Source organism: Chiloscyllium plagiosum, unplaced genomic scaffold (genome assembly GCF_037043375.1).
Source record: "Chiloscyllium plagiosum isolate Xiang-an unplaced genomic scaffold, Cpla_swu_hap1 HiC_scaffold_16, whole genome shotgun sequence".
Taxonomy (NCBI): Eukaryota; Metazoa; Chordata; class Chondrichthyes; order Orectolobiformes; family Hemiscylliidae; genus Chiloscyllium; species Chiloscyllium plagiosum.
This window is the reverse complement of record NW_028270154.1, coordinates 52,842,862-52,870,573: the sequence shown is the minus strand read 5'-3', so window position 1 is coordinate 52,870,573 and position 27,712 is coordinate 52,842,862. Positions and strand designations below refer to the sequence as shown.

General features: G+C 40.7%; 1 protein-coding gene across 7 annotated transcripts in view; it reads left to right on the top strand.

Annotated features, from left to right (window-relative positions):
- LOC122556701 (uncharacterized) overlaps positions 1 to 27,712 on the top strand; it is a 270,756-nt gene that overhangs the window by 222,439 nt on the left and 20,605 nt on the right. The window contains exon 9 of one of the 7 annotated variants that reach the window (XR_015759759.1): positions 19,806 to 20,540. The exons of 1 other annotated variant lie outside the window; for it this stretch is intronic. The gene's annotated coding sequence lies outside the window, so the exon portion shown is untranslated. Of the gene's footprint in view, positions 1 to 69; positions 531 to 11,062; positions 11,171 to 19,805; positions 20,541 to 27,712 lie in introns of those variants that run through there. 5 more of the 7 variants (XR_015759761.1, XR_015759771.1, XR_015759758.1 and 2 more) reach the window with 5 other exon arrangements.

Genomic DNA, 27,712 nt, shown 5'->3' with positions numbered 1-27,712 from the left:
TGATTTTGTGCAAACACAAGAGCAGTTCCTCCAGCTCAATTTGTTACATTTTTCACGCTAATTGTGCAGAGAGCTTGAAGAATTCATCGCTTTGAAAGTTACATGAGTCAAGAAAAGACGACAATCCCAACAAATTTAGACATGCCTTGAGTGAGTTCTCTACATTTTGTACAACATTACAATATAAATATTACACAAAATATATTATATTTTATCAATTTACTCTGTCAGTTCTTTTATGTTTAACTAAGATGATGGATGCATAAAGAAAATGCTTTCAGAAAGCATTAATGTTCTGTTCATTCAATGCAGAAATCTTTTTGGGTGTATATAATGTCTTCCATATCCCCAAACTATTTATTTGTCTGCTATTTCATTAACACAATTTGGGTACTTGCATTATTTATCAAATATTGTTGTAAAATGTTGACTTGAAAATATAATATTTCTTAAGATTAATCATGGTTCAGAAGAGATTTACAAGGATGTTGCCAGAGTTGGAGGATTTGAGCTATAGGGCAAGGCTGCATAGGCTAGGGCTATTTTTCCTGGATTGTCAGAGCTGAGGGGTGACATTATAGAGGTTTATAAAATCATGAGGGACATGGATGTAGTAAATAGACAAGGTCTTTTCCCTGGGGTGGGGATGTCCAGAAATAGAGGGCATAGGTTAAGGGTGGGAGGGGAAACATTTAAAAGGGATGTAAGGGACAACTTTTTCATGCAGAGGGTGGTGCGTGTATGTATTGAGCTGCCAGAGGAAGTAATGGAGGCTGGTACAATTACAACATTTAAAAGGCAACAGGATGGGTATATGAATAGGAAGGGTTTAGAATGATATGGGCCATGCTGGCATATGGGACTAGATGAGGTTAGGATATCTGGTCACCATGGGCAAGTAGAACTGAAGGGTCTGTTTCCCTGCTGTACATCTCTAATTGTAATTCAGCTTGTATCAAAAATTTTGACACAAAGTAGTTGAAGTTAGCCAGATTTTCTGGAAGTAATGTATTTCTTAGCAGGAGTAATATCTTAATGGTAATGAGATGCTCTTGAAAAGATTCTAATTGGCATTAATGTCATTATCATTTCATTGCTAATCAGTAAAAGACTTGTTCTGCATTTATTTTATTTAGTTTTGAACCAGTCCTAGTGGTTGAAATTGTTCCTATGTTTCTCTGATTCCTAAATTGACAAAAATGTATGTATTCAGAGAGGGGTAATGCAATCTGCGCAGAATCACTTAAATCAACAAATTTCTCCCTCAAAATCTAGACCTATTGAAGTCTATCATTGCCCAATATGGACTTCAGCCTTCATCACAAGAATACGTAATGTGCGTACATTTACATGTACTGTATTACATGCATCACTGAAAACACTCTTTTAGAAGTGAGTTGCTACAATTTTGACATTAATACATTAATCTCAAAAAATTCAGCTCAATTATTTCATTTTAAGCAAATGTATCTGAATTATCCTATAAACAGGTTGTTATGGCTCAGTGATCCTATTACCACTGGAAGTTTAGATGATGGGTATGAATAACTGATAGGTGCACTTATTAACAGAGAGAACACACTGAGGAATGTTGCCAGGGTTGGAAGGTTTAAGTCATAGCAAGAGGTTGACGAGGCTGGGGCTATCTTCCCTGGAGCATTGGAAACTGAGAGCTGACTTTATAGAGGTTTATAAAATCATGAGGGGTATGGATCGGGTGAACAGACAAGGTCTTTTCCCAAGGTAGGAGGGTCCAAAAACTAGAGGAAGGGCAAATTTGTAGACAACACTAAAATATTTTGACAGGTAAGTTGCAAGAGGAGTATAAACAGTTTACAAAGAGATATTCAATGGGGGAGCATTTTGAAAACAGTGATCAAAATTCTGTAAATTTTAAGATAGTTATAGATGAGAGTAATTTTTTTTGTTGTACATGGGATGTGGATGTCGCTGGCTGGCCAGCATTTATTGCCCAAACCTAAATGCCCTTGAGAAGGAAGTGATGAGCTGTCTTCTTGAAACACTGTAGTCCATATGTTGTAGGTAGACCCACAATGCCCTTAGGGAGGGAATTCCATGATTTTGACTCAGGAACAGTGAAAGAATGATGATATATTTCCAAATCAGGATGGTGAGTGACTTGGAGATTAACTTGGAGGTGGTGGTGTTCCTATATACTTATGGGCACTATCCTTAAATATGGAAGTGGTTGTGGGTTGAAAGGCACTGTCTATGAATCTTTGATGACTTTCTACAGTACATCTTGTAGATGGTACACACTGCTGATACTGACTGTTGGAAGTAGAGGGAATGGACACTGGTGGATGTGATGCCAAGCAAGTGAGCTGCTTTGTCATAGATGGTGTCAAGCTTCTTGAGCGTTGTTGGAGTTGCACCCATCCAGGCAAGTGGGGAGTATTCCATCACACTCCTGACTTATGCCTTGTGTATAGTGGACAGGTTTTGGCGAGTCTGGAGTTGAGTTACTCACCGCAGTATTCCTAATCTCCAACTTGCTGTTGGAGTCAAGAGCAATATTTGAGTTCTGATCAATGGAAGCCTCCAGGACATTGATAGCGGGGATTCTGTGATGGTAACACCATTGAATGCCAAGGTTCAATGGTTAGATTATCTCTTATTGAAGGTGGTCATTGCCTGGTATTTGTGTGGCATTAATGTTACTTGCTACTTGTCAGCCCAAGCCTAGATATTATCCAGATCATGTTGCATTTGAACATTGCCTGCTTCAGTATCTGAGGAGTCAGGAATCATGCTGAGCATGGTGCAATCATTGTCAAACATCCCTGCTTTCGACCTTATGATAGATTGATGAAGGAGCTAAAGATGTTTCGGCCTAAGACACTATCCTGAGGAACTTCTGCAAAGCTGCCCTGGACTGGGATGACTGACCTCCATCTTGCTATCTGCCAGATATGACTCCAACCAGCAGAGAGTTTGCCCGAAATCTACAGATTCCAGTTTTACTAAGGCTTCTTGATGCCACACTTGGTAACATGCAGCCTTGATGTGAAAGGCTGTTGTTCCCTTATCTCTGGAATTTAGCTCTTTTATCCATGTTTGAATGAGGTCAGGAGCTGAGTGGTCTTGGCAGAACCCAAATTGGGTGTCACTGTGCAGGTTATTGCTGAGCAGGAGTTATTTGATAACACTGCTGATGACACCTTCCTTCACTTTATCGATGATCGACGTTAGGCCAATTGAATGGTAATTGGCTGGGTTCGATTCAATCTAGCAGCTATACCCTTTAGGATCCAACCAGTTTGAACAGTAATGTGGCTGCTGGGCCACTCTTGGTGGTGGATGGAAATATTCCCCACCCAGAGTACATTTTGCAACCTTGCTACCCTCAGCGCTTCCTCCAAGTGTTATCAAACACTGTTCTCAAGTGAAAGTGCTCAGCTGAGGGAAGGCTAATTACAAGAATATTAGTCAGGAATTGGAGACTTTAGATTGGGGACAGCTGTTTGAGGGTAAACCCACATCTGACATGTGGGAGTCTTGAGTTCAGGACCAGCATGTTCCTGTGAGGATGAACGATAAGAATGGCAAGATTTGGGAACTTTGGATGACAGGAGATATTGAAAGATTATGACTCTATGACTGTATAAATAGTCAAAAAGAAAAATGAAATACGTAAGTTTAGGAAATTGAAATTAGACAGGAGTTTTGAGGAATATAAAGGAAGCAGAAAGGAAACAAGGAATTAGGATGGCAAAGAGGGTCATGAAATGTCCTTGGCAAGTAGGATTAAGGATTAGAGTTAAGGTTAAATCACTGAAGACCTGATAGAAGTATATAAAATTATGAAAGGCATGGATGGAGTAAATTGGCAGGGTCTTTTTCCCAAAGTCAAGCATTAGGAGGCATAGGTTTAAGGTGAGGGAGGGGAAATTTTAAAGGAGATGTGTATGGCAAGTTTTTTTTACACTGAGGATGGTATGTGCCTGGAACGTGCTGCCGGGGGCGGGGGGGTAGTAGATGCAGGTACAATAGCAACATTTAAGAGGCAGTTAGACAGCAGTTAGACAGACACTTGAGCAGGCAGGGTCTAGAGAGATAAAGACTATTTTCAGGCAAATTAGATTAGTTTAGAATGGTCAGTACAGATACGGTGGGCCGAGGGCCTTTTCTTGTGCTGTTTCATGTTCTATATTAATAGGTTGAGTAAGTGGACTAAAGTTGGCAAATGGAGTATAATACGGGAAAATGTGAAGGTGTTCATTTTATAAGGGAAAACAAAAAAAAAACAGAATTATTTAAATGGAGGTTTTTGTTACTTCATTCATTCATGGGATGAAGGCATCGTTGACTAGGCAGCATTCATTGCCCATTCCTAATTGTCCAAAGGGCAGTTAAGAGTCAACCACATTGCTATGGGTCTATAGTCACATATAGGCCCGACCAGGTAAGGATGGCAGGTTCCTTCCCTAAAGGACCTTAGTGAGCCAGATGGGTTTTTCCAACAATCAACAATGCATTCATTCAACTATTAATTCCAGATATTTATTGAATTCATATTCTACCATCTGCTGTGGCAGGATTCCAACTCACTTTCCCAGAACATTATCTAGGACTCTTTAACAGTCCGGCACTAATAAAATTACACCATTACCTCCACCTAAGGAGAAAGATGCAACACAAAGGGATTTGGGAGTACACAGAAAGCTAGCACACAGGTACAGCAGGTAATCATAAAAACAAACAGATTTTTGACCCTTATTTCAAGGTCCTTATTTCTGGAGCATAAGAGTAGAAAAGTCTTATTGTGTCTGTACATGGTGCTAGTGTGGCCACATCTGGAATATTCTGAGCAGTTTTGTTCCCCTTATTTAAGGAAAGATACTATTTCATTGGAGGCAGTTCAGAGAAAGTTCACTAGGATAATATGGTATGGAGGGTTTTTAATTCATTCACAGGATGTGGGCATCGTTGGCTAGGCCAGCATTTATACCTATCCCTAATTGTAACATACTGCTGTGGGTCTGGGCTCATATGTAGCCAGACCAGGCAAGGACAGACCAGGCAGTCTCCTTCCCTAATGGACATTAGTGAACCAGATAGGTTTTTCCAACAATTAACAATGGTTTCATTATCTTATGAGCAAAAGCTTAACAGGTTGGGTCTTTACTCACTGGAGTTTAGGAGAATGTCATCTCATTAAAAAATGTAGGATTCTTAAGGGGCTTGATAGAGTGAATGCTGAGAATATGTTTTCCCTCATACAAGTGTCTCGGACCAGCGTATATAGTCTCAGAATAAAGGGACACCAATTTAAGATTGAATGAAGGGGTTTTTTTTTCTCAGAGGATTGAGAGTCTTTGGAACTCCTTACTACAGAGGCCAGTCAAGGTAGAGTCCTTCTGTACATTTAAGGCTGATATAAATGGATTCTTGATCACTAGCGGAATCAACGATTATGGGGAAAATGTAGGAAAGTGGACATGAGGAGTATCGGATCAGTCATTGTCCAACTGAATGGCAAAGCCTATTCCAGTTCCTATTTCTTATGGTGCTAGAACCCACGTCAGGCAAATAAGGAACAGAACGGTGCTTAGCAACGAGAACAGTTAATATCACATCCTTTACAAATAACAGCTGTGTGTGCTCCTTCATAGATTGAGGTATGTTGAATTTCCAACAAGCCCAGGGGTACGGTACTTGGAATGACTTTAGTTAGCAGTTTGACATAGGAGGTCATTTTGATGAATTTTCCCTTGTTCATGATGCAAAGATGATGAGGGGGTGCCGGTGGTGGACTTCATCAGGTAGGTAGTTGATGAAGGAGCAGCGCACCAAAAGCTAGCACTTCCAAATAAATCTGTTGAACTATCACCAGGCATTGCATGATGAAAAGAGATAGCAGCAGACTACAAGTACTGTACTAGCATTAAACCCTTCTCCTCCAGTTCAACATCACTCAGGAAAGGCATCATTACAGATTAGAGAATCATGCATAATACTTACTGTTCAGTGTCTCTTTGCACACTAGGATGTCTTGTGTTGGCCACAACATTGTAGCCTGTACATGTGCCTCTTTTAATATCACCCATGATCACTTTTGTACCACAGAAATGCCTATCCCCAATTGTGCAGATTAATAACATTGTCGATACCAGCATTTGCACACCACATACGTGTATACTGTATGCAGTTCACATGCATGATAATATAATTGTAAATGTTGTGAACCTACACTCAGCATGGAAAGGTCTCTTGAAGGGCTTTTTGTCACTCAGAAATGAATGTCAAAGCTTCACTTTAGGGAAGACAGCTAGTGATTTAAATGGGGAGAAAGTGAGGACTGCAGATGCTGGAGATCAGAGCTGAAAATGTGTTGCTGGAAAAGCGCAGCAGGTCAGGCAGCATCCAAGGAGCAGGAGAATCGACGTTTCGGGCATGAGCCCTTCTTCAGGAATCCCAGTTGTCCCAGTCAAAGTGGTGTCCTTCTTTGTCTGTATGTATGGAAGCTACTGACTGTGGATCGTGACTTTTGATGACCTGTTGGTGTTCATGTATCCTGGTGACAAGTTTCCTGCTAGTTTGCCTGATGTAGTTTTTTTTTACTATACTATCTTGCCAAAACTTTGGGCTACAGAATCTATTTATTGTCATCTCAGAGTCAGCTACTGTTGTCTCTAAATATAAACCTCAGTAGAACATTCAAAGACTTCCTTTGATCTGCAAAAACCAAACTACTCTAGCTTACTGAAAGGCAGACTGCAGGACAGATCATCCTAAATTTAAGGCTACTGACCTATAATGTAATAATTTTAGAAACTTCATAATTGCAAAACTGATCGTCAAATGAGCTTACAGTTTTCTAATGCAATACTTTGTTTAGATTTGCGAAGTATCTTTGATCTTTTTATTATTTTTTTAAACCAAGTCATATGGTGCAAAATTTTAGTTCATGCTTGGGGATTATTTCAACTTTAAATCCCTACAATAACCCTACAAAGCCAAAAATAGATCTGTAGAGATGAATCATGTGATAACTTATAGAAATGCGTGTGCTGGAAAGGAAGCTTGTGACATCAGCACATAGGTGAACTCTGCTTGTTTCACTAGGAACCTTATAGGAATATGCTCTAATGAACAAGTCTCCCAAACTTTAAAATAAATCAAATATCCAAACAAACATCATGACTGTTCTGCTTTATTTGTATTCTCTACTGCTTAAACAAAAGGATGCATGTAAAATAATTCACTATTAAGTGAATTCCTGTCTCCCATGCCAACAGATGTTGCAGAAAACCAATGTTCTATTAAAGGACACAATAACTACATCTGCTGTGGACTATTTGCTCAGATGCAAATGACAGTCTTTGTTTACTTCAATTAGCCTGCAGCTTGGCAAGTCTCCCAGTCCATTGATTACCTTGCCATTTATTTCAGCACAGAGTCTGCATAAGTGCAGTAATTGGATTCAACCTTCCTTATTATATGGTCAAAATACATTAGCTTTATGTCAGTAATGGCTGCTTTGATATGATTGTTGTCACTGTTTCTGGAAAGGGTACTTTAATTGATTAGTGCATATATTTTATGTGCACGCTCAAACTGATGTGCTGTCATTTGGTAAGTTCTGCTGCTTATCTTAAAACCAAAGAGTACAAACCAAGAATGATAGGAAGCAGAATAAATAGTGCAGGCTATTTGTTCGAACAAAACATTTGCTTATATTTCTTTTGTAAAATGTGTTTTCATCTTAAACGCAGTGACCTTTATTTTCCCTTCATAAAAGTTAACTAATTTTGACATAATGCTGAATAATAAATAATGACCTGATGAATAATAATCAACCTATGTTTGAACATGTTTTCCTTTACAGTATGCCAGACATATATATAGAGAGAGCAACATATTTCATTTAAACCATAAATCCATTAAGAAAAGTGAATAAGGGAAAACAAAATATTTTACCAACCCCGATGTGACATCACTTACTTGGAAAATGTCAATTCACATTCACATCTCATATAGAACATAGAACATAGAAGAATACAGCGCAGTACAGGCCCTTTGGCCCTCGATGTTGCGCCGATCCAAGCCCACCTAACCTATACTAACCCACTATCCTCCATATACCTATCCAATGCCCGCTTAAATGCCCATAAAGAGGGAGAGTCCACCACTGCTACTGGCAGGGCATTCCATGAACTTACGACTCGCTGAGTGAAGAACCTACCCCTAACTTCAGTCCTATATCTACCCCCCCTTAATTTAAAGCTATGCCCCCTTGTAATACCCAACTCCATACGCGGGAAAAGGTTCACACTGTCAACCCTATCTAACCCCCTAATCATCTTGTACACTATATTTAATCTTTCTTACATACTGTGAATGTTTTACTTCAATTCAAAACTGTCCAGTTGTGTTTTAAGCACTCAATCTGAATTATCTTCAATGCCATTTAACTGAAGTCAGAAGCTCAATTTTCAGTTGTTGCACAATACAAAAAATATTTTAAAAATTAAGTTGCATAATATTCACAGGGTTCAAGAATTAGGAAAGTTAAAAGAATGTCTAATCAGTATTTCAAACAAAAATTTGTAACTAGTTCCAATAATATTCTAGCAAAAGGTTTTTCAGTATTTGTTAATTATTTATTGGAAGCATACAGCTATTTGGTCATCCAGTAGCAGAGCAAATGTAGGTTCATTGGGCCTAGATATTCAGAAGCACTCTTTTTTTTAGACTGTGTGGGTGCATAGAGCAATTCCTGACAAAATTGAACCTTGTGACTTATTTTTATGAAATGTAGGGCATAAAAGGCAGCTCTAGGTTAAAATTATTCCATTCTTTAAAGACTCATTAGAGTGAATTTTCCCATTTTTTGGCAAAGTGCTTTATCGAGTCCGGTCAGTTCACCATAATCCATGTCAGGTTTTATCACGTGGTCTTCTGCTTTTCATTTCATTGATTTGCAACCAGCCTCTTCAGTGTCCATCTCATGGAGTCAAACAGCAAGAGAGATGGACACACTCATCACAGCCAGGACGTTATGAAGGTCACATTGCTGGTGCCATATTTACACCCAACTACACCCCACTTCAGACCCTGCAAATTAGGCAACGCATTTCACTCTGGAGTGCTCCACTGGGCACTAAACAGCTGTCACCCAAATGATCATCTCAATGTATTAACCCCTTCTGCCCTCTGCACTTCCTACTCATTCAGTGGTGACCTTTTCTGCTCCTGCTTCACAACTAACCATTCTCCATTCACTTTCTTCATAGTCAACCCTCCTTTTGCCTCATTACAGAAAAATATGTCTCACAACCAGCCTAAGAAGCTGAAGATCAGATGCAGTGTGGCAGATGCAAAGTTCCTCACATCATATGAGAAGAAAATGTTTAATCAGTCAGAAATGAGTGCAACCACTCATGTGAGGACACGGAGAATGCAATGGGCAACCATTCTGGTCAGATTGCGTGTTATGCTGCGTTGATTTCCTATTAACACAGTGCTAACTCATTCTTAACTTGCACAAGCTGTCTCCAGCTGTAGAGGAGGAACTGCATATAGATGTAGTGGGAAGGAAAGATTATTTTAAAAAGAACTTACTGAGCTCACATTGGTGGAATGGGTGACAGTTAGTTGTACAGCTTCTTGCACTTCAGTAAATGTACAATGAGTTTCATGCTTAAAATGTGACATTGTCATTGTCAGACCTGGTGAACTCACACCTGGTCAAGAGATGCATAGCCTCTTAAAACATTCTGAAGATGCAAGAAGTTATAATGGCCAAGCATTGCTCATTTCTCACAGCTAGCATCAGTTGGCTCCTTGACTGCAGATACCATCAGACATGACAGATCCTTGAAACTTGACTTTGTTACCTGCAGCCCAGGCACTGTACTTTAATGTGGACAACACTGAAGCCAAGCACAATGATCAGGGATTGTGTTTAGGCTATGATCTTCCTGCACAACTAGATTTTATGTGCTATCCACATAAATCATCCACACTTGTGAGTGATACCATGGAATCAGTAATGAGTCCACACATTCCTAATGCAAAGTTACTTACACACTCAAACATTTACAGCACAGGAGGAGGCCATGCTGGGCATCAATGATCTGACAACACTAATATCATGATCCACAGCTCTGGAGGCTATGGCAACATAGTGAATACCTAAATACAATTTTAATGTTGAAAGAGTTTCTGACTCAACTATCCATTCATGAGTTATAGACTCCCACCACTCTCTAAGTGAGAAAAGTTCTCAACTGTTCTCTTAGCCTTCTCCCTTTTGCCTTTAATCTATGGCTCCCAGTTACATCCCTCTGCTAAGAGTACAAGTGTCTTCCTATCTTGTACATCTTATAATCTTATACACATTTATCTGATTCCCTCTCACCCTTAATTCTCCAAGGAAAATAACCCAACCTATCAAATCTTACTTTATAACTCAGACCCTCCAGCCCAGGCCGCATCCTAGTAAATCTTCTTTGCACCCTCTCGAGTGCAATGACATCCTTCCTAAAGTGCGCACACAAGAACAGCACACAATTTATTCTATCAGCTTTTTGAGGGAGTTCTCTGCCATTCAAGGCTGGGAGGTGTATAATGGAGAATTCACATGCCCACTGTCCATAGTACATTGGTCTACTGGAAGAAGCTACACAAAATGCTACATTTTCTGGTTAAACACTATCCTACAGAATATTCAAGCATTTCAGGGAAATTTAGCATCTTTGTGAACTCTGAAACTTTGAAGGCTAACCAATGATGGAGAGGTGGAAGTGCCTCAGGATTGCACTCAACCTGCTGCCTATCATGAGAGACCTCACTACACAACACTGATATTACCCACTGACTGAAGCCATAAAAGCAACCTAACCTCAGTACCATGTGATTTTAATGCTTGTCTCATTGACTGCTGCTTTCTCCCTACTAGTCAGTGGAACATGTAATTTGCAGATACTTAAAAGTGATCACAAAGATACCCGAGAATACAATCAAACAGATAAAATAGTAACGTGGCAAAAATGATCAAACGTGAAAAAATAATCATCTTCATATGTACTTTCAGCTTCCAGGGACTGCTTGACAGATAATCAACAAGAAGTCCTATAATGAAAGGAAGTACAAATCCAACTCATTCTGATTGGAAACAGGTTTCAATTAGTTACAATCTGACTTCTTATGCTGGTGTATCCTGCTCTCTTAGAAGTCACTTCTGGTCAACATCCTAATCTTCATTCTCATCTTCATCCTCAGAAGATTGCTGTTGATCCCCTATTTTCTCAGCACCAGGATATCCCTTTGTCAGCTCCAATTGTGAAAAGTACAGCATGCCACAGGGGCTGTACTGGAAGGCTCTGCCAGTGTATTCCAGGCATCAAGTCTCATCTTAAGGAACCACATGGTCTGTTCTACTATGGGCACTTGTGGAAGCACGTACAGTGCCTTATTTTCTTTCTGTGGCAGTCTGATGATTTTGTAAAGGTGACATCGGCCATGTTTGGAAGGGGTACCCTTGTTGACCATCAGCTATCTTGGTACAGCCTGATAACCTTGGAAGTAGGCAGGATTTGTTAATTCTCTCACGTCGGGGAGTTTTGGAAGCTCGCAGGATGTCTGGCACTGGTGTTAATAGTCATACATAAATTGAAAATGGTGGCATTGGAAGCCTTTTCTGTTGATGACCTGCCAATGAATTGCAATTTGATGCCAGATGGGTAGTGCTACTGAACAAGTGCATCCAGGATTATTGCAATTGCTGATGGCAAGGCCTCAAATTCAAAGAATTACACAGTGCTCCTGAAGAGAAACACAATAACTTACCACTCTCACTCTGTATGTGATGGTGGGCATTTTGGTTCTCATTGCTACACAGTTGAGTTTTGTACATAGAGGGTAAGGTTTCCAACTTTGTGTCTTGCAGGCTACACCTGGGATAAAGAAAGCTCTCCTGTATTCTTCATGTTAATAGTCATGTTACTGTCCCAGTGTTTCCAATGACTATCTAGCTTGATAGAAAACTTTGATGCTCCTAAATTACCCCCGAGCCTATGACTTTGCAAATCACCATGTCCTTGTTGCTTATACACTCTCCTCATGGAGAGGTCAAAGTGGTTGTCACTTGTGAAACTCTGAACCCCCTGAGCTTCTCCTCCCTGCTGTGCTAGATGAGATTGCATCATTCTTTGCTATATTGCCCCTTTGATTAGAAATCATCTGTCAGTGACCCATTTCAAGTCTTAAGATACAGCAAAGTCAGTTTATTAACCATGCCCAATGGGACCAGGTGTGTGCCAGTTGATCAAATATTCCAGATAATCAAGAGGTCCACATGATGTAAAAATACACACTAGGTAGTGTAAAGCAGCAAGGAGACATCTCACTGTTATACTTTATTTACATCATAAATCACTGAATTAATAATGCAACTTTGCCTTAAATAAAACTTAGCGGTAAAGAGCCTTCTTACTCTCCCCTCAACTGACTGCTCAGACAGATGGTATTTGAGGAGACATTGACTTGAATCAACTGTTCCCGCCTCAGACGACTGACTGTGTGGAGTTTGCACGTTCTCCCCGTGTCTGCGTAGGTTTCCTCCGGGTGCTCCGGTTTTCTCCCACAGTCCAAAGATGTGCAGGTCAGGTGAATTCGCCATGCTAAATTGGCCGTAGTGTTAGGTAAGGGGTAAATGTAGGGGAATGGGTGGGTTGCGCTTCGGCGGGTTGGTATGGACTTGTTGGGCCGAAGGGCCTGTTTCCACACTGTAATGTAATCTAAAAAAAAACTTCACGTGGTCATTTAAGTGTTGCCATTGAAGAAAATACATTTTCAAAAACTATAGCAATTTGACAGAATAATACAGTAAACCTTGCGGTATTTTGAAGTAAATAATATTTGATGGTCCAACGATAGTGCCGGTTCATAAGGTATTGGTTGAACAATGTTGTCAGTACTAAAAGCATCATGGGATATAGAGCAAAAGCAGGAATCTGGCATAAGGAATGGTCAAGGATCATATTGAATTGCAGAGCTGGATGGAAGGACTGAATGGCCTACACCTGCTCCTAGTTTCTATGTTTTAATGAATTTCAGACTCAGATTTAAGCTTCTCATTTTCCCCAGGACTCCACAGACTGGTTCCTGAAAAACCTCCAATCATTCATGATTATGATCCATTCCACACGAGACTGACTTGGCAGGACAGCCCCAATTGCAAATGTCCCACAGCTGGACTGATAGCTCCATAAAGCCAAGAATGACACTGAGTAATCCCCAAACTGGTTACACTTGACCTGTAGGACTGACCATGTCCCAATCCACAGACTGCAAGAATACAGATCTCCAGACACTGGTAGGAGTAAAGTGCCTGACTGACTGTAACCAACCATAGTCATTTAACTGGAATCATATTAGTCTCTTGACAGACTATGGCAGCAACCTCTAACTGATTGCAGTCCCCTTTGAACCCACTACGGACTGGGGTTCCCTTTGTCTTTCAGTCATTGCCATTTGCTTGAAAGATATTTGGTGCTTTTTGCAACATAAGTGCTAGCACATGCTGTCGATATGATATTGACGTGGTCCAATGCCATACAGAAACATATCCAATTCCTTTACTGTTGAATGATCCAAACCCCAACAAACTCTTAGCCTCACCCTCTGTGGTAAAATGAAATGCAAGCCACAAAGGTTGACAGCCTGTAGGTTACCACTGCTCAGTCTATGCACTGAAACCTCATGCCAAGCAGATTGGACGGCAGCCTCCAAGTAAATGCAAAGTTAGTGAAAATGAACAAAAGTAAGACCTATAAGATGCATCCCATGCAGATGTATAAGTTGGAAGTATGTCTCTCTGTGCAAAACAACCTGGCAGAAGCATGCCAGTCACAAGTGTCCCTGAGCTCAAAGTGAAGTCCCAAAGCACTAAGATGGTGTATGAGTTGGTACAAAAACAGCCATGATGATATGGCTTAGGGTTGCCCACTTGTACGGATGAAGAGTAAGAGAGGACGGTGTCCATAGAGCATGCAGGGAAAGAGTGATGAAGATCCAGTAGTATGAAGGCCCAGAGAAGCAAATGGCTGCCACCAGGAAATCAATCAGGTTTTCATGGGAGGAATTGGTACCCTCTAATTTCTCAGGGAAGGAGAGGAGAATTAGTAGCTAGACAGAAATGTGGTGAGTTTGGCTAATAAATAAATTAGCTAATCATCTGGACAGGATGGGCCAACTGGCCTTCTTCTGCCCTATAACACTTCTATGATTCTGTGATGAGATGTAGATGGAAATGAGCTTGTCACCATTCTTTAGCTGGATTCTGAGCCCAACAATTACACCTTAGAGAGAATATCAGGAGCTTTCTTCTTAACACCAAGATTTTTTTCATATATTTTTACCATAATTTCCACCTTTCTCACCACTATCCATACCATTCATTTGTTGAACAAATTAGTGGCAACTTATGCCATTTGAACTGGAGAGAAGATTTTGTTTTAATTTCTGTAATTGAAACAGTATAGGCACTCTTATTTACTTAAAAACAGCTATTGAACCATAATTTGTTTCGTATTTAAACAAGCTTCTGCTAATCTCATAAACCATCCCTTAGAACCTGCTTATCAGACTCCAAATGGCACAAACTCATTTTAGTTAGGGACTAACCCATGACATTTGAAATTCTACCTGATAAGCAACAAATTAAATCATTTGAGTTTATCAGCTTTTCTCCTTTCAAACCAAAAACACACTTGTTAAAACTGTCCTTTTCCAATATTGTTTACACTCATGTTTAATTAACCAGGAATCAAGAGAGTGCTTAACAACACAATTAATCACATGCATTTTACTGGTAAAAAGACTCCTGGAGGATATTTCCATAATCCCTAACAGTAAATGAGAATGACATTTAATGAAACAGTCTTTTTTTCTAAGAATTAAATTGAGAAGAATTCAAACACACTGACTCATACTTCCCTTGTCTTATTCTCTATTCCTTACTGTTAATGACAGGGATCTGTTAAAGAATGGTCAGTGCTATTAAACCTGAAGTTGTGTAACAATGATGCAAGATGCAAGCAATGCCCTGAGAAATATCCAAGAAAACTGATTTTAACTCCTGATGAGAGTCAAGCAGGCAGGAGCTGAGGCAGAGGAAATCTGTATGGCAATCTGCAAAGCCAGACACAGAAGGTTGCCCACGTCAAACCATTAGATGAGTTTGAAGCAGGCTTTTGGGTGGCAGAATCCAATATTGGGAACCTAAAGATTCAGTGTCTGGAAAGGTGTTACACAGTGCATCATAGCAGACAGAGAGTGGCACCGAGATAAGAGACACACAATAAGAGAGAGTGTGTAGCTTTCTGGTACTTTTCTGGTTGCACATTTTCGTTCTGACTAGGATAGAATGACAGGTGGGGGAGACAGGACGCCAACTTGTGAAATGTTTCAGAGAACATCTGCAGGACACATGCACCAATCAATCCCACCACCCTGTGGCCAAGCAATTCAACTCCTTCCTCCCACTCCAGCAAGGACATCCTAGTCCGAGGCCTCCTCCACCGCCAAATTCTAGCAACCCATCACCAAGAGGAAGATCACCTCATCTTCCGTCTTGGGACCCTCCAATCACACAGGATCAACGTCGATTTCACCAGTTTCCTCATCTCCCCTCCCACCTTATCCCAGATCAAACCCTCCAACCCGGCACCGCCCTCTTGAATTGTCCTACCAGTCCAACTTCCTTCTCACCTATTAGCTCCACTGTTACTCCGACCTATCACCATCAGCCCCCAACTTCTTCTACCAACACATTCCCAGCTACCTCTCCCCAATCCCACATCACTCCCATTTATCTCTCAAACCCCTTGCAGCCCCCCACCCACACTCCTGATGAAGACCTTATGCTCAAAACATCTACTCTCCTGCTCCTCAGATGCTGCCTGTCCGGATGTCCCTTTCCAGCGCCACAATTCTTTACTCAGTTTGCTCCAGAACACTAGGATACTTGCTTTGCTGGCAATATGGACCATTGCAACTCATAGTTAGTGCTTTTTCTCCAATTTCCTACAGGAAACAAGATCAAGCTGGATTAAACTGAGAAACTCAGGAATAAGGAACAGTCAAGGCCAAATAATACATAGTAAAATGGTCCAAAGTTTCGAAATGAGTTTAAGATAGGTCAGCACAGCTCAACTGAATGGAATGTGTGGAAAGTCATGGACTCCACTAGTGTCCTAGACAAACACATATGCAAGAAGCATCACCAGCAGCAGAAACCTTGAGCTCCAGGCTTCAAAGCTCAAGCAGAGGCTGGAGTCACCATAGCACACTCATCAGGCTGAAAATGATTTGGGTGGTGTGTAGAAAGGTGGTCACACCACTGTTAAAGGCCTGGAGGCAGAAAGAGAAAGAGTGACCATCAGGCAGTCCAACAGCAACTGGCAGGTAATACAGAGGCCCAGGCATTCCAGCTCACAAATCAGTATCCAATGAAAGCTTGCTCTCTGATACCCAGTATGGTGCTATCAGGAACTCTCAGCACCTGATCTCATTACAATGTTTGTCTAAGTATAGACAGAAGCTGAAGTTGAGAATGAATGTGAAAATGACTGCCCTTAACATCATGGTAGTATTTCATCAGTGTTATCTGAAGGAGGCCCAGAAAAAATAGAGTCAATAGGAACCAGAGGCAGTTCTCTCTGAGGAAGATGGTTATAGCTGGGTCAATAATTTTCAGCTCCAGGACATCACTACTGGAGTCCCTCAGGTCTTCATCTCGCCCAAACCAGGTACAGCTACTTCATCAGTGATCTTCCTTCCTTCCAGACATGGGGATTACACTATGTTCGGCACCATTCGAGACTCTTCAGATGCAGGGTCGGTCCAGGCCCAAATGTAGCAAGACCAGGACTGCATTCAGACTTGGGTTAAAGAATAGCAAGTAACATTCACACCACACAAATACAAGACAATGACCATCACCAACAAAAGAAAATTCAATCATCACCCCTTGACATTCAATGGCATTAGCATCACTGTATCCCCCACTAACAACAATTTATGGATTACCGTTAACCAGAAACGGAAATACACTGGCATAAAAGTACTGTGGCTACACAAGCAGCTCAGATGCTGGCTATTCTATGGCAAGTAACTCACTTCCTTACTCCTGAAACCCTGTTCATGGGACACAAGTCAGGAATCCTTTCCAATTTTCTGCATGAATGCAAGTCCATCAACACTCAGAAACCTGACACCATGCAAGACAAAGCAGTCCACTTAAACAGCATGGCATCTCCCATCTTCAACATTTTGCTAGCCTCTCACTCCCCAATCTGTCCTCAGAAAGATCCAGCAATATGTACACTTAACTGAATTATTTTCTTTTATAAGGTGACTTTAGAATTACAAAGTTGCTTTCAAAGCCAAAAATGTTTCTTTAAGTATAAAATGAAACAGAATTTATGAGGATTGTGATGTATTTTCAAATGCAAATTTTCTATGCTAAACTCAATTACATTTCAATGGCTAGATTTCTTATTCAAACTGAAATATTTCGCATTTTTAAAAAATAGCATATTTAAAGCACTTTAGCTGCTTCCATTAATTCAGAACTTCTCAATTGTCCCTGCAAGATTCTACCTGCAGTTTATGTTTAGAATATAAAAGTTTAAAATGTAATGCGCAGCCTGTAATGTTTTAATGATGGAGCGATATTTTAAGATATTTCAGAGACAATTCTTTAAGAATTCTTTCAGAAGGAATGGATAAAGCTCCCAGGAGAAATAAAATATATTCTATGATAGAATTCTCAAAGCATCATAAATGTTAATGTATGCTTTGACACTTACCACCTACACATGGAGTTTTTTTTGTGATTCCATTGTACATCCTCAACTCTTTTGGGGGGCAAAAAGAAAAATAAAATCAACATGTGCATTCATGAAGAAAAGATATTTTCAAATATAATCTGCGACATAATAAGAATTAGCTATAAAAATTACATCCCCATACTGCAGCTGCTTAGAAATTAAAGGAACGGAGGCATTTTACAAGGAATTATCAAGAATTGAATTTAATAGAATGGGCTTTTGTAAAACCTTCTAAACAGACTGGAAATTCAATTAAAGTTTATCAAAGGATTAAGAACGATAATTTCTTAAATTAAAATTACAAAAAAAAATGAGCATTATAAAATTAACTACGCATCGGATGGTAACAAGCTGAGGATATTGATTTTTATTTAAATTATTCAGTGGAACATGGAAGATTCTTTCTAAATTAATTTAAACATGGGAGGAAGAAGAAGAAAGTGGAAATCAGGATTTTAAAATAATTTTCATTCCAATTGGGAAATAGGTCCTGAGGAGCAGAAATTTAATAGGACAATTTCACAGAGGCATTCAGGATAAACCAGGCTGAAAATATAATCATTAGAAAGATGGAAGGAAATTTCCTATCTAAAAGCAAACTAAAACTGTATAACTAGGGACGGAAATGAAAAAAAAGTAGATTGAATGGCACAGTCAAAAATTCTAATATGAGGGCTTTCATCAAAAACGGATGTGATTGTATTTGAGGAGCTATTGGAATTCAATAGGTTCAATAGGCCATAAAGATCATTATGTATGATTAACCCTCAGCGAACTATAGTGAGGTAGCCACATGATGCCATATGCAAATTTTATGCTGCCTGTTTATTTTAATGATTCCAACAACAATCCTACTCTGACTGTATTTCTGATTGGCTGGATGTATCGGCAGGAGGTTGATATCTTGAGTGGCTATTAGCTATTAAAGCTACCAATATCACCTCCGAAAAAGAAGGTACATTGTGACTGAAGCAGAGCTTGCCAGTCGCTCAGCAACCATGGGGAATGAGAATTCACATTAGCTAAGTATGATACTGCCTTGGGCTATTTGTGAGTTCAGCACACAAAGATTGGAATTACATGATTCAAGGTGGGCTGAGAGGTAGAATCATCTGATCAACTTGTTAACCTGCTAATCAGATGAAGGCATGAAAATTAGAGATCCCATCATCTTCCCAAATTCCTCTGACTAAGTCCAAGGCAGGGAAGGTTTGAGGATGACCTTCCACCCAGAGGCCCATTGATGGGCCCATTTAAGGCTACTTAAGGTTGGTGGTCAGGGACCACACCATGTAAACAACATGCTGTGGGGTATTTCTTTATTTGGCCAAAAGAGTGATGCCATCAACAAGAGCCACCAAATGGTTAATGGCCTTCAATCCTTTCAGCTGACCTATCCTCCCAACCCTGCTTTCGTCGGGGTTCCAAAAATGAACCTGTTCGTCAGTCCCACTGCAGTGCTGCCAGTGGCCACTATTCCCAGTGGAGCTGCTGATGCTGGAGAGCTTTGGCTGGCCGGGGGCAAAACATCTGCCCTAAAGTTGCCGAGGCCCCATCATCAACTAGATATATCCCTGATTGGTATTAAATCAGGTCAGGATCCTAGAGTGGCCAGGCCCATTCATATGGATCTCCCCACTGGCACAACCATTAAATTCCCCTAATTTAACACAGATTTCTCAGAGCATATTATAAACAGATGCAAGACAAGAATTTTTTATTGTCATTAATCATTCATGGGATGTAGGCATCATGGGAGAGGCTATCCAATTACATTAATAATAACAGGCTGGCCAGTCTGACCCACAGAGGTGAACAAGTTACTTGAATCAATACAGAATGATAGGATTAACTGCTATTTACAAAGGCGCACAATAATCAGAGACAGCATGGTTTTGTCAAGAGAGGGTTATGTCTCACTAATTTAATTGAATTTTATAGGAAAATAACAAGGAAGATTGATGAGGATATTGCAGTGGATGTGGTCCCCATGGATTTAAGGAAGCCACTTGACAAGTTTCCACATGGCAGAGTGGTCAGAGAAGTAAAAGCCCATGGGATACAATGGAATATGATATGTTGGATTCAGAATTGTCTCAGTGACAGCAAACCAAGGGTAATAGTTTACAGATGAATTTACAAATGAGAAGCAATTTGGTGCTGGCAAATGTACACAAAGGATATCTCTACAAAAAGGCTGAAAATGACCTTGCTAACATTAAGGAAATAGTGGTTTGGTAGTACTGAACTTGAGTATTGTTAAAAAAAGGTATATTTTGTCAAAGCCTTTGATCTTGCACTCATCATAATTCCAAAGAATAAAGAATTGCAATGACAACCAATTTAGGATATGTCAAGTGGGCTCACAATGTGGCGCACTGTGTATTGGAAGCCATGTATTCTAATACAGAGGGCTCCATTTCAGAACTTATAAGAGATCTTGAAGAAGATGCTTGGTTAGATGACTAAATGTTCGAAAATCAATTTTTGTTCCCGGCCATTTTGTTTAACCTTTTTTGTTTAAAGAAAGAGGAAGAAATGTGCAATATTAATTGTTTTACTTAAAATATGAACCAAATATGTTCCTGGACAGTGACATCATAAAGTAAAGTATAGAATGAATAAGTGTTTAATTTTAATTAATTTTGTTTAAGGATTGTTTGTATGTGTTCAAAACTTTTATTCAGGGAGAATCTGTTAATGTAGCAAATAGTTAATCTGGTAATTGCAGAGTGAGATGAGATTGACAGCCCTTGGCATTAAGGTTGCACTCGACTAAATTTTGCATGGATGAGCTCCAGAAAAACTGGAATTAATGGGTATCAGGGGACAAACTCTCCACTGGTTGGAATCATTCCTGACACAGAGAAAGATGGTTCTGGTTGTTGGAGATTAGATATCTCAGCTCCAGGACACCTCTGTGGGAGTTCCTCAGGATAGTGTTATAGGCCCAACCATCTTCAACTGCTTCATCAATGACCTTCCCTTCATTATGAGATCAGAAATGGGAATGTTCACTGACGATTGCACAATGTTCAGCACCATTTGCGTCTCCTCCAACACTGAAGCAATCCATTTAAAAATGCAATAAAATCTGGACAATATCCAGACTTGGGCTGATAAGTGGCAAGTAGCATTTTACCACACAAATGCCTGGCAATGGCCATCTCTGATAAGAGACAATCTAACTACCATCTCTTGACATTCAATGGGGTGTTGCCATCGCTGAATGCCCCATTATCATCTTCCTAGGGGTTTCCATTGGCCAGAAACGCAATTGGAATTGCCATATAAACACAGTGGAAGCAAGAGCAGGTCAGAGGCGGGAATACCTCGGAGGTTAGGAGTAACTCACCTCCTGAATCCTCAAAGCCTGTCTACCATCTACAAGGCACAAGTCAGAAGTGTGATGGAATTCCCCCAACTTGGCTGGATGGTGCAGCCCTAACAACTCCAGTTCAGGAAGGCAGCTCACCACCACCTTCTCAAGGACAACTGAGGATGGACAAGAAATGCTGGCCAATCAGCAATGCCCACCTGTGAGTGAGTAAAAAAGAAAATCAGGGTTAATTGATAAATTAATTGACTGGGTAGATATAAAGAGGAGAACAAAGACAGAAAAATGTGGAGAGAGATGGTAGAGCAGCAGTAATGTCATTGAACTAAAAAGTCAGAGACGCAGGCAATTGCACCAAAGACATGAGTTCAAATTCCACCAAGGAATTGCAATTATCGCAATCTGGAATTGAATGCAAATCTTATTAATTGTGACCATGAAACAATTATCGATTGTTATAAAAACTTAACTCATTCACTTGTGTCCTTTGTGACAAAGTTCTACCATCCTTACACAGCTAGAGTAAGGTGAATCTAAACCCATAGTTCTTCACTGCCCTATAAAATGGTCTAGGATGCTACTAGGTTCCAGGATACTAAAGGGATGGGCAACAAATGCTGGCCTTGTCAACAACATCCATCATCCTTGAAATAAAGTCTAAAAGAGGAGAACAAGTAGGACTGGTACATCAAAGAAATTGTAAGACTGAGTAACTCTTTTACCAAGACCCTGGGTTCCAAAACCACCCTTAGATCCTCTGTTCTACAATCTGAATCACCTCATGGAAACGCCCTCAGTGTCCACTGATGACCTGAAATGGAGGGTATTGCATGCAGCGGTCCTGTACAACCATAGATTAACTTAGTTCACAGACTTCCAGCTCAACTGTTGAGCCTTAGAACCATGTTTATGTTGTGGGATTTGCACCCCCTTTAAGTTATTTTAAAAAGTCGTTATTGTTCTTATGGCTGTATTTCAGCCCTTACTCTTGAGCTTTGGGCACCTGGAGGGGACTATGGGTGTGGTAAATGGGAGGACTGCCTTGCGGTCTGTCCCTAAGCCTGGCTGAAGTTGTCATCAGCAGGTCGACGCTACAGACTACTGAGAGGGTCACAGTTCCCAACTTCCTGCCCCTCTTTCATCGCCACGTTTGTGCCCAAGTGTCCTTGGAAAGGGAGCAGATGGTTTTCACCAAAACCTTTGAGGCTTTTAGAGAGATGTGGGCCTGAGGAGGGATTAGAGTGCATTATCTCTCTTTCTACCACCATTTCTATCTAACCCCTCCCTCTTTCCCTACTCTTCCTTTCCCTTTTATGTTGTTGCTTAATTGCTACTCATCGATAGTAGTCTGGTGGGATGACTTGATAGTGGGTTTTCAAAAATGAAAATAAAGGCTGAACAGTTGATAAATTCTATTCACAGAGAAAAATGTAATAGTTTCTGTCTCACCAACTGGCTTGGATCCGGATTGGCATCTCACTTGGATGTATCCTGTCATAAAGGAGTTCTATAGCTTCCTTTTCCATTTCTGTTTTTCTTCCTCCAATTCATATTCTTGCTCCTCAACTGCTCAGCATGTAGCTGGTGATAAGGGGTGCTCCATTAAGAAAGTAAGCTTCTGCAGCATTCAGACCAGGAGGATTCGAAAATTAATCTACCAAATACTTTAGTCTTCCTCCAGAGTAATCCAAGTGGTGAAAATATAGTCTTCACATACCTTTGTCGCCTACATTATAAACTTGTGAGGCAACATGGCATGTATGGGTTATACACAACAGTCATCAGCCACATTGTCAACAGTACCCCATGTTATTCAGCAGCCACCACTTGATTGGTCTTGGTAATTAAAATACACTTACACAATGGAACTTTGCAGAACGAAAGAATTCTAATTCCTGTCAGGATATCAAGCATTGTTCTTCAGCCTATGCTATCTATGGTCAATGGAGGAAATAAAATATTTTTGATTCCAGTATCGGCCAATGTTGAAATATGGCAGTCACAAAGTGCTAAGTTTGGAAACCCCAGAATACCAAGAAATTAGATGCAACTCTGCTATTGAATAACATAATTGGCATGGTGAGCATAGCTGCCACACAGCATCAGGGACCTGGGTTCAATTGCACCCTCGAGTGACTATCTGTATGGAGCTTGCACGTTTTCTGCTTGGGTTTCTTCTGGGTGTTCCAGCTTCCTCCCATGGTCCAAACATGTGCCAGTTACATTGATTGGTCATGCTAAAAATTGCCCTGTACTATCCAGGGATGAACAGACTAGGTGGATTAGCCTCGGTACATACTGGTTTACGGTTTTGGAGGGTCAGTATAAACGCAATGGGCCAAACAGTCTCTTTCCACATTGTACGGATTCCATAATTCAATGAATATTCACTAAATAATCTAGGAATTATGCCAGAGAAATAATTAAGTTTGTCAGTCAGGCTTATAGAGTAGAAAGTGAGGTCTGCAGATGCTGGAGTTATCAGAGCTGGAAATGTGTTGCAGGAAAAGCGCAGCAGGTCAGGCAGCATCCAGGGAACAGGAGAATCGACGTTTCGGGCATAAGCCCTTCTTCAGGAATGAGGAAAGTTTGTCCAGCAGGCTAAGATAAAAGGTAGGGAGGAGGGACTTGGGGGAGGGACGTCGGAAATGTGATAGGTGGAAAGAGGTCAAGGTGAGGGTGATAGGTCAGACTGGGGTGGGGGCGGAGAGGTCGGGAAGAAGATCTCAGTTTAGGAAGGCGGTGCTGAATTTGATGGATTTGACTGAGACAGGGTGGGGGGAGGGGAAATGAGGAAACTGGCTTATAGAGTGTTTAATTCACTTGTGCGAGAAGCTACATATTGGACACAGGATTTTGTTTGTTCTTGGCAATTTGAATACATTTATGTATCGTTCCATTTTCAATGAGGAATAGATTATGGAGACAGCCAATCCCAGCTACATTTCTTAAGGCAACAACTAGACCAATCAAGGTCTAAGTTTAACCAGTTAGCTCAGATTGATAGTTAACGATTCCTGCTGCATCTCCATGCTAATCATGGACCCAACTAATCAGCACTCTTCCTGTGTTTTGTAAAGTATTATTCTTGCCCCTCTTCCGTGGTTACGTTAGGGCCTGGGTGTCCTTGGAGAAGGAGCACGCGGTGTCGACCAACACCCTGGAGTTGTTTAGGGAGAGGTGGGCGCCGCAGGGAGTGGAGTGCATAATTTCTCCCTCCAACTCTATTTTGATTTAGTCCCTACCCTCCCCCTCACTGTTTTTGATCACACAGCACTGCCCTTTGATGTGAAGGGCAGTGTTTGTCACTGGCCACCCGGGTGTTTTCCTATCTTCCTGGTGGTGGAATTTGAATAAAGATTTGTGCACTTTGTGTCTTTCACCGTGTCTCACACCTGCACACACACACCATGGTGCTGGGGAAAAAAATAAGCACTACTGCACTTAGGTGGTAGTGTGGAAAAAAGGAAAAAAAACAAAAAACAAACAAAACATAAACAGGGAAAAAAAGAAATGAACTCGGGAAGTAAGGGCAGTGTTTGTAAAAAAAAAAGAAATAAAGTATTATTCTTGCCCTTCTTCCGTGGTTACGTTAGGGCCTGGGTGTCTTTGGAGAAGGAGCACGCGGTGTCCACCAACACCCTTGAGTTGTTCAGGGAGAGGTGGGCGCCGCAGGGAGTGGAGTGCATTATTTCCCCCTCCAACTCTATTTTGATTTAATCCCTGCCCTCCCCTTCACTGTTTGATCACACAGCACTGCCCTTTGATGTGAAGGGCAGTGTTTGTCACTGGCCACTCGGGTGTTTTCCTATCTTCCTGGTGGTGGAAATTGAATAAAGATTCATGCACCTTGTGTCTCTCACTGTGTCTCACACCTGCACACACACACCATGGGTGCTGGGGAAAATAATAAGCACTACCGCAGTTAGGCAGTAGTGTGGGGGTAAAAAAAAATAAGAAAAAAAATAAAGTATTATTCTCTTTTTAAGTTTGTTTCCTGATCTCCTAGCCCTGATGAGAGCAGAGCAATAGCTTCAACTTTGCCATTGCACTAAATTAAAACTATTTATAATAATTTATTTTAATAAGAAATTTATTATGTCTTATATAAAAAGAATTTAGTTCATCAAGCACCGGTGGGGATTCGCCTTGTTACTGTCCAAATGGCCAACTGTGTGGGGTTAGGAGAGAGCATGAGCTACAGCACTGGGCTTCACAATGATATCTTATCCATGATCCATCTGCTTTGCATATCTCTGTCAGCTATTGCCCTTAATAATGTCGCATCTGAAGCAAAGTGCACTTGCTATTGATGCCATTTGATCTGTAAGTGCGTACCACATTAAAAAAAGGGTACAAATGCCCCCAATTTCTTTCCCATCTCACCCAACTATATATGACAGTTATAATGGAATGTCAATTATATCCAAATTTAGAATAAAACAACACAAATTCTGTTTTCAGCCACCCCGTCTGCCCTCACAATTCCTCGTGTCATTACTATACATTTTTTTAAACTGATCTTATAATAAATTGGTTGAAAAGGTTAATATATTTCCTCAGAGTGTGCTTGAGCCAATGAGACCAAGTCCTGAGGCAATGTCAGTGAGGTAGGCCCAGCACCAAAAGATGGCGCCTGAGGATTGTCAACTTTGTTACTGGCTAGATCCTGCTCTGGCAGCAACAAAACAGTGGCTGGAGGTCACCATGGCAACATCGATCACGGCGATACTCTCCAACGCTGGTGTGCCCTGCACGCATGGTGGTAAAGGTAAATTGGCCCAGTGGTAAAAGATGGCACTTGAGGATCAACAACTTCAATGTTAGTTGGGTCTGGCGAGGCGGTGGTAGTTCAATGTTGGCTCAGAACTCGTACGTAGATGGACATCTCTTTAAGCTATATCTTTTCATTTACTCTTACTCTTAAACTATCAAAATGGATTTACTGTCATTAGTATGCAATCAGTTTTTCAGTGTACAACCACATTTATCGTGCAAAGCCACATTTATCATTCCCTCTGTCTTATTCATGTTTCTTCGACAAATGAAAGCTCTTAACTGCATTTTATTGTATTTCACTGTAGAATACATGCAACAATAAATACATTATTCAAACATTTACTGTTGCATCATCAATGATCTTCTCCATGATATGGTCACAACTGGCCGATAAAGGGATGAATTCATAGTGTTCAGCTGCATTCACTGTTCATCCATTATTGCAGCAATCCAGGTGAGTTTACAGCATCAAGAATTGAGCTGACAAGTGGCAGTTACATTCACACCACTAGGGCAACCTCGATTATCTGAACGACACGGGTGGGGAGTATTTTGTTCTGATAACTGATCGGTCGGATAACTAATCATGCTCCTTTCACACCACCCCCTCCCCCCTGCTACAAGGTACCTACTCCCATCAGCACATCACTCGCACATTCCCACCAGGGCCTCTGTACGTTTGCAGGCTGTCGGTGGTGATTTAAAGATCAGGCTCTCAGTTAGGGTGCCTGGCGTCGATCAGTGGTCAGTGGCTTGCAGGCAAGCTGCATTGCAAGGAAGGGCAGGAGGGATGAACAGTTCCTGAAGTCCCCAAACTACCACAGCCATGGGCAGGTCAGGCAGTCATCCCTTAGGCCAGTGTGGCCCCTGTCACCCTGAATCCTCGCATACATCCTCTAGCAATTGTTGTAACTTGGTTTTAACAGTTTCCCAAGGGACCAAATCCAGGACTCACACCGCCTGAGTTACCTCCAGGCTGGCTAGCGATGCCAGATTCAGTCCGGTCGGTGTGCCCGAATGGGACCTTGAGATCTTGTTCAAATAAACCAAAATACAGATAATTGAGGTTCGTATAACCGAGGTTGTTCTGTAATTGTGAGACAATTACAATCTCAAACAAAAGAATGCCCACCATCATCACTTCCACCTTTATCAATGCTAACTCCCCTACCACTGACAGCCTGGGAGTTACTACAGACCATAAGCTGAACTTTATGTCAACACTAAAATATAACAAGAATACAACAGGAAACAGCAAACACAGTTTCTGCATTCATAACCCTTTGACAATGACTCATTCTCACATTTTAAACAGCAAGATTAAATCTTTTAGAACAATTCAACCAAACCGGAGTTAAAAGAGTAAACATATCCAGCTAATTAATCCATCTACAGTACCAGCTCTGACTTCACTTAATTTACTGTCATTAATATGCAATCAGTTTTTCAGTGTACAACGAAGGGTGCAAAGCAACATTTATCATTCCCTCTGAATCACTCATGTTTCTTCTTTTTATGTTCATTTATTATGCTTTTTTTTCTGCAGTTAAATAGGAGATGCTCACATTAAGGAAATGCAACACTTTCCTATATCAACCAGTATGCATTCGCAGTAGGGCAACTTCAATATAGCACTGTCATGTACAGAGTGAAAAAGCCTACTTCTCCTCCATATCATGTTTGTCTTAATTTGTTTGATGGATATGGTCATTACTGGCATGTCCATCATTTA